The sequence below is a fragment of the Rattus norvegicus genome, chromosome X (assembly GCF_021556685.1).
Source record: "Rattus norvegicus strain SHRSP/BbbUtx chromosome X, alternate assembly SHRSP_T2T, whole genome shotgun sequence".
Lineage (NCBI taxonomy): Eukaryota > Metazoa > Chordata > Mammalia > Rodentia > Muridae > Rattus > Rattus norvegicus.
In genome coordinates, this window is record NC_141554.1 from 155,988,596 (window position 1) to 156,002,708 (window position 14,113).

General features: G+C 40.5%; 1 pseudogene; it reads left to right on the forward strand.

Moving 5' to 3' along the window:
- The first annotated feature begins 12,224 nt into the window (after positions 1–12,224).
- Positions 12,225–13,122, forward strand: Slc25a15-ps1 (solute carrier family 25 member 15, pseudogene 1; annotated as a pseudogene).
- The last annotated feature ends 991 nt before the right edge of the window (positions 13,123–14,113 follow it).

Here is a 14,113-nt window from a genome sequence, read left to right on the forward strand (position 1 = left end):
ATGCTTCATTAATTCAAACAGGTCTGTCCAATTAATTCAAGTGAGTGATGCTGAACTTTACTTCAAAGCAACTGAATTTGCATAGAATCATTTAAGTATCTACAGAAAAGTACTATTTTACTGATCCTTAAAATATTTACATAGCATATAACGCTTGAGTTTGGTTTATTTTCCTGACGTAAAGAGATGTGTTTCATTCTTTCTTACCTGATCAAGTAGATTGCTAATATTAATTAATAACTGAACATATTCATAATTCTATAGTATGTATGACTCTCCATTTACAAAAACAGATGTGCCAGTAATATTTTTCCTTGGTATTCTACAATACAAATTTCTTTCACTGGCATGGGAACAACATAGTTTAATTAATGCGAGTACCCCTTCTTTCTTTGGAATAATATTTAAATTTCAGAAAATTCTAAAATGATCAGGAAAAGAGAATCATGAAATGGGTCTCTGGGTAAAACATGTATGTATCTTTGAGATGTCATTTGTTACATTAAAATGACAAAGCTTTGCAGCACACTGCTTGTGTGATGGGAACAAGCTCCCCTAAGCTGTGAAAAAAAAAAAAAAGCATTTCTTTAAGCCAAGTCAAGAAACTAAGGAAGGCTTAGAATTCACCAAGCATAAGAATGTGTCTCAATCATTTGCTTTGTGACAGTGCTAGAGCCTGGGAAGGACAAACAGGTTGTTGGGCCCCGTGCTCTGGACTCCACAAATTTGTACTCTAACTAAACTCTCTCTATTTTTTCCCTACATCCTAAAAGAACTCTGTTTCAGAAGGCAAGATACATAATTTATTTTCCTCTGCATTTCACTCCTTGAAAATATTTGAATAATTATATGGGCTGATCCTTTTATATATACTTTTATCTGACATTTTAATGCAATCCTTAATTTTCAACTTTCTTTGTCATTTTTTTTCATTTGGCAACTTTTATATCTATTTACTTATGCTTAGTTGTTATCTCTGAGATGCCTACTCTTTTCTGATAGGAAACAGGAGCAAGAATGCGTCTGGGGAAAGGGGGAGGCAGAGGTAGTGGTGGAGCCTAGGAGGAGTGGAGGGAGAGGAAGCTGCTGTCAGGATGTAATATTTGAGAGATGTCTAAATTAAAATATGTTTTAAACTAAGCCCTGAGCATCATGTTACTCCACCCCCTCCCTCCCACAGAGAACAATTGTCTGCCCATCTCTTTGCCCACCTCAGGCCTGTAGCACCAGGAATATACAGGTTAGATCACCCCCCACACCAAATCTCCTGTTCTCTGTGTCCCCAGGGGCATACCCAGTTGCTCTGAAATATCCTCTACACCCTGAATTCCATTGTGTAGACCAAAGCTGCCTACAACAGGCTTATTGAGCCAGGAACATACAGGGACAACCAGATAACTAAAGGCCAGCATAATAGTATAATCAACAAAAGTCAGGGCAGTGCTCGCTTTGGCAGCACATATACAAAATCCAGGGCAATATGACACCTGCAGAGCACAGTTAACCCCTGGATATAACTACACAACTGATGCACAAAAAGATGACTCAAAATCCAATCTTATAAAGATAATAGAGGCCTTTAAAGAGGAAAATAATAAACCCCTTCAAGAAATAGAGGGAAATACAATCAAACAGGTGAAGGAAATGACTAAAACTGTTCCAGATGTGAAAATGGAAATAGAAACAATAAAGAAAACACAAACTGAGAGAATCCTGGAGATGAAAAACTGCATGTTATTGGTATTACAAACACACACACACACACACACACACACACACACACACACACACACACTGATCAGTGAAAACAAATCAAAGACCCAGAAATAAAGCCACACACCTATGGACACTTGACTTTTGACAAAGAAGCCAAGACCATACAATGGAGATACAAGGAGAGTATCTTCAACAAATGATACTGGTCTAAATGGATGCTAATATGTAGAACAATGAACATAGATCCATATTTATCACCTTGCTCAAAACTGAAGTCCAAGTAGATCAAAGACTTCAACATAAAACCAGATATACTAAATCTAATAGGAGTAAGTGGGAAATAGCCTTGAAGGCATTGGTACAGGAGACAATTTACTGAACAGAACACCAATGGCTTGGGCTCTAAGATCAAAAATTAATAAATGGGACCTCATGAAACTGAAAAGCTTTTCCAAGGCTAATGGCGCCATCCATAGCTCAAAATGGCAGCATACAGATTGGGAAAAGATCTTCACTAATCCTACATTTGACAGGTGGCTAATATCTAAAACATATAAAGAACTCAAGAAGTTAGATTCAACAAACCAAATAACCCAGTTAAAAATGGAGTATAGAACTAAACAGAATTCTCAACAATAGAATTTGAAATGGCTGAGAAGCACTTAAAGAAGTGTTCGATGTTTTTAGTCATCAGGGAAATGCAAATCAAAACAACTGTAAGGTTTCATTTTACACCAGACAGAATGGCTAAGATCAAAACTCAAGTGACAGCAAGAGTTGGTGAGGATGTGGAGCAAGGGGAACACCCCTCCATTGCTGGTGGGAGTGCTAACTTGTACAACCACTTTGGAAATAAATTTGACGATTTCTCAGAAAACTAGCAATAGTTCTACTCCATAATCCAGCTATACCACCCCTGAGCATATATCCAAAAGATACCTCACCATCCCACAAGGACACGTGCTTGACTATGTTCATAGCAGCCTTATTCACAATAGCCAGAATCTGGAAATAAGCCAGATGTCCCTTAACTGAAGAATGGGCAAAGAAAATGTGGTGTGTCTACACAATGGAACACAATTCACCTATTAAAAACAAGGACATCATTAAACTTGCAGGCAAATTTATGAAACTTCAGAATATGTTCCTGAATGAAGTAACCCAGACCCAGAAAGACATGTATGGTATGTACTCATTTATAAGTAGACATTAGTCATAAAGTACAGGATAATCATGGTACAATCCACTGACCCAAAGAATCTGGGTAATGAGGAGTACCCAAGAAAGGATGTGTGAATCTCACTCCAAAGGGGAAATAAAGTAGTCATTGGAGGTGGATGGAGAAAGGGAACTGGATGGGAAAGGAGGTCAGGAAGGGAACAGTGATGGGGACCAGGTATGGGGTGGGGCAGGAGAGGGCTGGGAATGAGAATGTAAATCTTTGGGGGAAGGCATCTCTGGGACTAGCTGGAGACCTGGGATTAGATGAAGTGGCTCTGGGGAGTCTATGTGGGTGACCCTAGTTAAAACTCTGAGCATCTTGGTATATGGAGACTGAAGCGGCCACTTCCTGTAACCAGGCAGGACTTCAATTTGAAGGAGAAGGAGGACATCAATCCACCAACAAAACCTTTGACCCAAAATTTGTTCTGCCTACAACCTGTGCAGGGATACAGATGGAGCAGAGACTAAAGGCCAACCAATGACTTCCCCAACTTGAGACCCATCTCATGGGAGAGAGCTAACCTCTCCCATTATTAATAATACTCTGATATGTTTGCAGACAGGAGACTAGCATAACTTTCTCCTGAGAGACTTCATCCAGAAATAGATGGAAATGGATTCAGAGACCCACAGCCAAACATCAGATGAAGCTCAGGTCATCTTGTGGAAGAATGGGGAGATAGGACTGAATGAAGACACCACAAAAGATCTACAGAGTCAATTAATCTGGAACCATGGGGGCTCACAGAGCCTGGGTGACCAACCAGGAAGGATACACTGGCTGGACCTAGGCTCCCCACACACAGTTGGGGCAGAGGTACAACTTGGTTTTCATGTAGGTCCCCTAATAATTGGAGCAGGGGCTGTCTGACTCCTTTGCCTAACACTGGATCCCCTTCCATTACCTGGACTGCCAGGTTGAGCCTCAGTGGGAGACAATGCCCTTAGTTTCTCTGGTTCTGCATGTTTCAGGGTGGGGTGATACCCAAGGGGAGAGGGTAATTCGACAAGGGATTTGAAAGAGTGTCTGGGAGGAGAGGAGGGAAGGGACTGCAATCGGGATGTGAAGTAAATAAATTAATTAATAAAAAAAGAAAGAAAATACTGTGGGGGGGGACATAACTTTATCTTCATTTGCAAAATATGATCTTGGCCAAAAACAGAATCTTGGCCAATAACAGAAAAAAAGTTAAAGCTAATTTTCCCTCAGAACTTTTTTCTCTATTCTTAATATACATAAATCCCATCTTTGCTGATTCGAATAAAGGTATCTGGCTTTATTCTTTTATCTTTGACATAGGATGTTACTCTGTAGTTTGTGTTGCCCCAAAACTCACACCCCTAGCTGGCCTCTGGCCCTAACTCACTATGCTCCAGAACTCACACCCCAGACTGGCCTCTGGCCTCAGAGTCACTGTGCTCTGAAACTTATTCCCCAGGCTGGCTTCTGGCCCAGATTCACTATGCCCTCCCTCTTTCAGCCACTGGAGTGCTAGGAATAAAGGCATAAGTCACCATTACAAGCTTTACATATTTTTCTCTGTCTCTTTGGAAGTTTTGGAAACTTTATCTTTGGGAATTGAAATCTATGAGCATTTGTAGTTTATGTCCTCATAACTGAGTGATTCTTTTGATGCTCAAAATGACTGTCTTTTGTAGCTTGAGAAAAAATATTTATGCTTTGAAATCTCTTAAACTGTTCATTTTCTCTTAATATTCAACTTGTCTCTTACTACATGGAAATTAGACTTCCAAAAATGATTGATCATGTCTCTTTTATCTTAAAATTTCTTATTAGGCAAGTTGGAGGGATTAATTGCTTTCTATGTCTCTGTGTTTAACTCTTGTCCAGAGCAAGGATGTGGACATGGGTTATTTTCTTATTTACATTTTTCTTGCACCTTTATCTTGGTGAAAACAATTTACAAAAGATTTTTTATTTCCAAACTTTCATTTTTCAGTGAAGCCTATTTTATTTCACAGATATCATTTTCCTCCCTTAAAAACATACATTTAGTTAGTAAGCTAGCTAGCTTAGTTTACTGTGTATGCGTACACACATGTACCAAGGTCAGAGGACTGCTTGTAAAACTCAGTTCTCTCTTTCTATCATGCTCTGGGTCTCTGGAATTGAACTCAGGTTATCTGGCTTGGAGACAAACTACTTTATCCATTGAAAAATTTTGCTATCCAAAGATGTTATTTTTTATTGGATATTTTATGTGTTTACTTTTTAAATGGTATCCCAGTTCCTGGTTCCCCTCTCTCCCGTCACCTCTTCTCCTGCTTCTATGAAGATGCCTCCACTTCCACCCACCCACTCCCATCTCACTACCCTGGCATTCCCCTACACTGGGGTATCAAGCCTTCACAGGACCAAGGACTTCTCCAATAAATGCCAGACAATGCCATCCTCTGCTACATATGCAGCTGGAGCCATGGGTCATTCCATGTGTACTCTTTGGTTGGTGGTTTAGTGCCTGGGAACTCTGGGTGGTCTAGTTGATTGTTGATATTGTCGTTCTTCCTATGAGGTTACAAACCCCTTTAGCTCCTTCATATTGTCCCCAAAATCCTCCACTGGGGTCTCTGTGCTCAGTCCAATGACTGGCTGCAAGCATCCACTTCTATATTTGTCCCACTCTTGCAGAGCTGAGGAAACAGCTATATCAGGCTACTGTCAGCATACTCTTGGCATTCACAATAGTGTCTTGGTTTGGTGTCTGTGTATGGGATGGATCCCCAGGTTAGGAAGTCTCTGGATGACCTCTCCTTCAGTCTCTACTCTACTCTTTGTCCCTGTATTTTCTTTAGACAGGAGCAATTCTACACAATGGAATATTACTCAGCTATCAAAAACAATGACTTTATGAAATTCGTAGGCAAATGGTTGGAACTGGAAAATATCATCCTGAGTGAGGTAACCCAATCACAGAAGAACACACATGGTATGCTATCATTGATAAGTGGCTATTAGCCCAAATGCTTGAATTACCCTAGATGCCTAGAACAAATGAAACTCAAGACGGATGATCAAAATGTGAATGCTTCACTCCTTCTTTAAAAGGGGAACAAGAATACCCTTGGCAGGGAATAGAGAGGCAAAGATTAAAACAGACACAGAAGGAACACCCATTCAGAGCCTGCCCCACATGTGGCCCATACATATACAGCCATCCAATTAGACAAGATGGATGAAGCAAAGAAGTGCAGGCCGACAGGAGCCGGATGTAGATCGCTCCTGAGAGACACAGCCAGAATACAGCAAATACAGAGGCGAATGCCAGCAGCAAACCACTGAACTGAGAATAGGACCCCCGTTGTAGGAATCAGAGAAAGAAGTGGAAGAGCTTGAAGGGGCTCGAGACCCCTTATGAACAACAATGCCAAGCAACCAGAGCTTCCAGGGACTAAGCCACTACCTAAGGACTATACATGGACTGACCCTGGACTCTGACCTCATAGGTAGCAATGAATATTCTAGTAAGATCACCAGTGGAAGGGGAAGCCCTTGGTCCTGCTAAGACTGAACCCCCAGTGAACGTGATTGTTGGGGGGAGGGTGGCAATGGGGGTAGGATGGGGAGGGGAACACCCATAAAGAAGGGGAGGGGGAGGGATTAGGGGGATGTTTGCCCGGAAACCGGGAAAGGGAATAACACTCGAAATGTAAATAAGAAACACTCAAGTTAATAAAAAAAAAAAATTGACAAGGGTGGTTGGCCCCATTTCCCAACCAGTGTCCTTGCCTAAACTCTTTGTATGGTTTCTACAAGTTCTCCCTCTCCTTTGTTGGTCATTTCAGCTAATCTCATTCCTGTTGGGTCCTGAGAGCCTCTTACTTTCCTGGCACTAGGACTTGCTGGTGGCTAGCCCCAGTTTCCCATCCCCGCATTGCTACACACCTCTGTTCAAATTCCTGACACTCTGTATATCATCCCAATCTTCCCTCATACCTGATCCTTCTCCCACTTTTCCCCTCCCCTCCTCCCTACCTCCCAAATCCCTCCAACCCTCTGACTTCCGTGAGTATTTTGTTACCCTTTCTAAGAAGGACTGAAGCAAACATATTTTGGTCTTCCTTCTTCTTGAGCTTCCTATGGTCTATGAATTGTATCTTGGGTATTCCAAGCTTTTGTCCTAATATCCACTTATCAGTGAGTGCATACCATATGTGTTATTTTATGACTGGGTTACCTCACTCAAGATGATATTTTCTAGTTCCATCCATTTGCCTAAGAATAAAATTCTTCTAATGACACTTGACTGTTGTTACTGGTTTTTCTTCTTTATTTAATGCCTAAATTATTTCTATTTATTTTTTAAATATTCTTATCTCAGTTTGCAGTGAGCTTTGTCTTTTGTGGAACTCTAACATTTGGTTGTTCCTTACATTCTGCAGCACATGTGTGTGTAGTTGACAAGGTTTTTCTTTGACATTTTGTAGGTATATGTTCTCAACAGGCTATGAATAGACATGAATCCTTCCTTTTTAAAAATGTTTATCAACTCAAGTAGACAATACTCCTCTGGGCATTTGTATTAGTCCCTTTCCTGTAGCTGGGATAAAGCACCATGACCAAAAGCAACTTATAAAAGAGTTTATTCTGGCTTACGGTTCTAGGAAGTGGAGCTTGCTGATCACATTTCCATCCACACACACAGACAAAGATGGAGCAAACCCCATCAGTGACATGCTATTTCTTGCAAGACTGTACCCCTAAATCTTCCATATTCCCCCAAACAACAACACCAACCTAGGAGCAAGTATTCAAATCCAGGAGCCTATTCACTGATACTTGTCATACTACCAAGGAATCGTTGTACAATCTTACATTTGACTAATTTATCAGTCACAGAACATATGTAAAACAGAATTTGAGCTAGGTACTTGAGTTTCATGGTGGATAAAAAAGAATTTTAATGTTTATGCTTACTTTTCTTGATACAGGGTTGCTTGGTGTGGCTCTGGTTGTCCTGGAACTCATTCTGTAGAACAAGCTGGCTTTGAACTCAGAGATCTGCCTACTTCTGCCTCCTGGGTTCTGGGATTAAAGTCTTGTGCCACCATTGCCAGGATTATGTGCTTACTTTTTTAAAAGAAGTATTATTTCCCTATTGTCCCTACCTCTCCCTCCATATGTATGACAGGCTTCAAGTCAGAAAGAAGAGGAAAGCTATGGGGAGAGTTTGGGAAAGAAGACCAGCTATCTCTGGAGTTACAATTTAGTTTAAATTAAATTTCTTAGTTTACTTCATTTGTGGCTTGTCCCAGACCCTTCTTCATTCTGCATCTATTGTACCTAAATTTAGAGTGGCTCTTGCTTCCTCTGCTAGATATTGGAGTTTGGCAGTTCTCTTTATTCTTGTTCATTTGATCTTGTCTCTTTCATATCACCAAGAACTCCTCATTATTTATGCCCCTCTGCTGGTACACTCCCTTTTTATCAGCATTGGCATTCATCGACCAAATATTTCTGGACCTACTATTTTTTGTCAGTCACTATTCTAGGTACTAGAGCTATAACTATGAACAAAACAGAAAAAAACCTGATTCATGAAATTATTCTTCAGGCAGTAAGAAGCAAAGAAAAGCACACTATTAATGTGCTCAGCTTCTCAAATGGTGGCAAGTTCTTGAAGAAAAAATGTATCAAAAAGTGGAGTAAGTTTCTGTTGGATCAAAGGATAGGGAATGATATTCCAGTATTAAACTAAAAAGGCTTCAAGTCCAGATTAAAGAGCATAAAGAAATCCAAACAGAAATAAGCGAATAGATACCCTAAAGGAGGGATTGCCTGATATTCTCTACAACAACAGAAATGATGCTACTGTAGCTTTGCTTGTGTGTCATTATTTTAATTACTGCATGTAATTTGAAACACATAAATCAAGGAAATTATTGTTCTCCATTGGCCCACTTGATTCAAACTTCCATTTGTAATTTCCTGCTCTGAATGAATTGTTTTCATGCTCCATACACCTCTCTTACAATGATCAGTCCCATTTGAGTTCTGATTTTGCCATGTGCTGTGCTGTGCTGTGTAAGTCAGCACCAACTTATTAGAGCTAAGTAATATTAATATTCAAAATTTTTGCAAGCTTGGCATTAATCAATTGATACATTAACTTTATTATGGTGGGAATTACTTTGCATAATATTTTTAAATCAGCAAATCATGATGGTTTTCCAATAAGAAACTAATTTCCTTTTTCTCTGACTACCCACTTACCCAACTTTAGGTTCTTAAAAAAAACTCAATAAAACAACAGAATTCCCCCAAAATAATAAAACAAAATAATACTATGCCCAAAAAGAAAAAGAAAAAACACCAGCCTGTAATCACATAAAAGTGCCCCCCACACACACACAAAAGCTGGAATCCATTATATGTTGGTCAACTACCACCTAAAATGAGGCCTGCCTTAGAGTAGTTGATTTAGCCAGTGTCACTCCACTGTAGAAAACTGATTTTTCTTCTCCTAGCAAGTGTAAATGACAGTTCAGTTTTTAACTTTTACCTAGTGGCTAAGTTTACATTCATTCATTAAGTTTTAAAATATAACAAAATTTTAAAATATAACAAAATAATAATGTGTCTTCTCTCAAATTAGTACAAAAGGTTCCTTGTGAACTGTGATTTTTGTATGATCAAAATATAATTATTAAGAACTATAGTAATAGATTGGTGACACCAATCATGTATAAGGGTGGGTTGTCTTGGAATCAGATCTTACAGGTCCCTACATTGCTTACTCAAAACTAACAGCCTTTCCCCTTCTCGTTCCCTTTCCTCCTTCCACTATACCTCCCCTCTCTCCCTCCATTCCCTCTCTCTGACTATGTGAGAGACCACCTTGAGAGTAGAAATTAGTGGTAATAAGGACAGAGATTCATGGATACAGCTCTATTGTTGGAATATGTGAGTAGATGGTGTTTCCATTAGGGAGTAGTCTGGTATCTAGGAAGAGAAATTAGATCAGTTACTAGTGGGGGTTGAGTAGGAGACCTGAGTAGCTGAACCAAGTAGGATCACTAGGAATATGTGCTTCAGTCTACATCACAGATATCTTGGTTGGATTACCCTCTTTGACACTTAAAGCCTCAGAAACATTTAATGGAATATGTAGCATTAATATTTAATAACAAATCCCTTACATGGGATTGCTGCCCACCTCAATGTTTTACGTTCCTGAATGAAACATGATCACACCCTTTATATTTTAGTATGCCTTAAGCAGCACAGTAGCTGGGCAGCTGCCTAGTCTCCATGCTGCTAGAATCTACCTCCCACCAATAAGTCCAAGTTATTAGTTACTAATTTCTATGTTCCATCTTGGCTGCTCTAGATCCAATTCAGCAACATTCTGTGTGTCATCCTCTTGGCCCCCTTATACGGTGGTTCCGCTCCTCTCTCCTGTTCACACATCAGAATATCTCTGTCTCTCTTCCTCCCTTCTCCCTCATGGTCCCAAGCACAGGAAAACTAAACCTCACCTCCACAACTATTAGCTGCTGGCATCTTTATTTACCAATCAGGATTAACTGAACAGGTTCCCAGCTGCTATGTGTAGACCCTCTCCTGCAAACTGATTTTGGGGAACCAATTAGCATTAGAATACAAGCAGTTACAGGAGAACAACTATTTCTTAAACATTTCAAGTGCACTGGTAAAATGTCATGTGTATTGGGAAGTATCCAACTAGGTATTCTATAAATTCTGCTGGCAAAAATGTTTGAAGGCTGCCCTTGAATTTGTTCTTTTCCAAGATCCATGTACCAATATCACTTGTATGAGTTTAGAAGGAGCAGAGGTCATTGTTTTAACTGCCACTCAAATGGCCAAGTTAGAATGGGGTTCAGTCTTCTTATTACTCTTTCTGATCCAACCTATGTGGCCGTGAGAGAAACAAAAGGTGCTGATGGTACCCTTTATATGCACATTTACTAATCATCAAAATTGGGGGAAAGTGGATTATCTCCAGCTGTTGCTCCTCACCAAGGAGCAGCCACTAAGCTCTTACTTGTTTTGTTACCCTTCATTATTACTTTTCATACCTCTATTCCTTTATACTATCAGACTCTCCTATTTTTGCTACTTTTTTTAAAGATGTATTTATTTATTATATATGAGTACACTGTGGCTGTCTTCAGACACACCAGAAGAGGGCATCAGACCCCATTAGAGATGGTTGTGAGCCACCATGTGGTTGCTGGGATTTGAACTCAGGACCTCTGGAAGAGCAGTCAGTGCTCTTAACTACTGAACCATCTCTTCAGCCCCATATTTTTTGCTACTTATTCAGTGTATTATTGCTAGCTTATTATCAATGTATTTATTTTTGTTAATATTAAAACAACCTAGTTTATATTTTCTTGCTTCCTTTCCAATCTATATTAATTGAGGATGGGGTTATTTACAATTACATATCACAATAGTAAACATTTCAGGGGGTTGTATCATTCTACTGTGGTCTGCATTCTCTTTATCAAGTGCTAATGGGATCTGCCACTACAAGAGACTCTATAAGAATGACTCAGTATGCAGGTCTATAATTCACTTAGAAATGAAGGCATTATGGTACATACTTGCAATTTCATCATTGGTGTGGTAGAAACAGACAAATTGCTAGGGCTCACTCAACATTCAGCAATATGCAGGGACAATGAAAATATCACCACACCTTTCAAAGGTGGTGGATGGTGACGCCCAAGATTGTCCTCTGATCTCCATATCAATATGTAACAATTGCACTTCCATTAACCAGCACAAACCCATGCACTTGCATACTGATGAATACATAGTATAAACACATGGAAAAATAGAAGACTGTCCACTAATATGACCCTCATGTAAAAAGATAGCCATCCCAACAGATGAAAGTGTTATAAGATGGAAACCAGAGATGGGGGCAAGGGAAAATGATTCCTTCAAAATTTCACAACTTCTCAATAACCAAATCCAAAGACATTAAATCAGTTGAAATATTGCAAGCTATAGCAAATAAAAACAGATTAGATGGCTGAGTAAGTCATTCAAAATGGGGATGAGAAATTCATCAAGCAGATTCTTTAAAACTTGAAATTTTGCCTCAGAAGGGAAGGCTGCTGGAGGGGCTCTCAGGAGGGAGAGCCTGAGGAACGGACCCACATAGCGACCTTAAAAATTATCCAGGACCAGTGGCTGCCAGCGGAGCGCAGGCAAGACACAAACGGGCGCGGCAGGATATGTGGTACACATCCATCCCTCCAGAGAATTGCCTTGCACAGAAACCAGTAACACCATGAAGTCCAATCCAGCCATCCAAGCTGCCATTGACCTCATAGCAAGGGGCTTCAGGGGGCACAGTGTGTGCACTGACTAGGCAGTCCTTCGACACTATGAAAGTGAAGATGTAGACATCTCTAGACCTCTACCGGGGCTGAGCTCACCGACTACTGCCTGAAGACCTACTCCCGGGTGGGTTTCTGTGGCTTCTACAAGGGTACCAACCCTGCAGTGGTTGCCAATATTAGAGAGAATTTGGTGCTCTTCACATTATGGCTTCTGCCAGCAGGTGGTCCCCAAAGTGGTTGGATTGGACTGGCAGACAAAACTGAGTGACCTTCAGAATGCAGCTGCTAGTCCTTTGCCTCTACCTTTTGTGAAGTGCGGGTACAGACCACTCATGAAATGGAGACATCAGGAAAGACAGCGGCCAGCCAGAATACAGTTTGGTTAGTTGTAAAAGAAATCTTTAGGAAGGATGGCCCTTTGTACTTCTACCATGGACTCTCAAGCACTTTACTTAGAGAAGTACCAGGCTACTACTTTTTCTTCAGTGGCTATGAACTGAGATCATTTTTCGCATCAGGGAGATCAGAAGATGAACTAGGTCCTGTCCCATTGATCCTAAATGGTGGGATTTGCCTGTGGCTTGCTGTATATCTGGTGGATTGTATCAAATCTAGAATTCAAGTTCTTTCTATGACTGGAAAGCAGACAGGACTCATCAGAACCTTCTTGAGTATCATAAGGAATGAAGGAATTGTATTCTGGACTGAAATCCACCATGATCTGCCCATTCCCTGCCAATGGGGCACTGGTTTTGGCCTATGGAGTACAGCAGGAAGTGGATGATGAATCAACTGGAAGTGAAAGACCCCCGAAGCAGGGAGACCCTCACTCAAGTCTTGGGATGACGCGACCCCCCCCCCCAAGAACTCACGAGAGACCGATCTTGATGCAATCAACAAGAGGTTTATTGATAGGGATGACAGAAACCAGTGCACTGGGGTCAAGACTCATATCCCACACAGGGATAGAGGAGTTCGACCTTGAATGGTTGGAAGAAGGGGTATTTAAAGGAAAAAACCATACCGAATCACAAGGAAGAACCTCCTGTTTCTCATGATTGTTCTTTAAGATTTTAATCTAACTTTATGGTTAACCAGTTCCTGCTATTATGGTCAGCTGCTATTATAGTTACCTAGTTTCTGAAACAAAGTGGCTGAACCAGTTGGTGCAATTACTCTTTCTGTGATCAGCTAGTTTCTGGAACAGGCAGTTCCAGGGCCCACTTTTGGCTTCAACTTTTGTCTAGGGGGCAACTTTAAACTTTTTCCTTTCAGAAGCATGCGCAAGTATCCTGGTGTGCCTGGATTCAAGGCAGGTGTTTAGTGACTGGTTAACTCAGGGTTTCATGGAGTACAAGAATAATGAGGAATTATGTGGTTCATTGGGATTTTGTCCTAATCTTGGATTTTGTGAATGGTACTCTGTTCTACACAGTATAATTTCTGCCTCTTATTGAACAAAAACAGAAAAGTCACTGTTCTTGTCCTTGGTGGAGTGCACAGGGGAGCCGGTAGCCTCATGCACAGGGATTCTGGTGGCTTCATCCACCGGCTTTATGCACCAGCCTTGTGCAGACCCTGTTCCTCTAAGGACAACTTCTGTGGAAGTCAGCAGTACATATGCAATTTAGATGGTCCTGTCATGAGGAAAACAAATTTTTGTTCTGTGTTTAAATATAAACGGTGACCAAGTTTTACAGAGGTGGTTATAAATGATTGCTTAAGACATCCTAGGTGGTGGGCCACTGTTAAAAGCCACTGAGGCTGTGCACTAAGAGGTTAGAGTTTTTTTACTTTTTGTGCTATATTAAAGCTAAAATACCCACCTATATTTTTA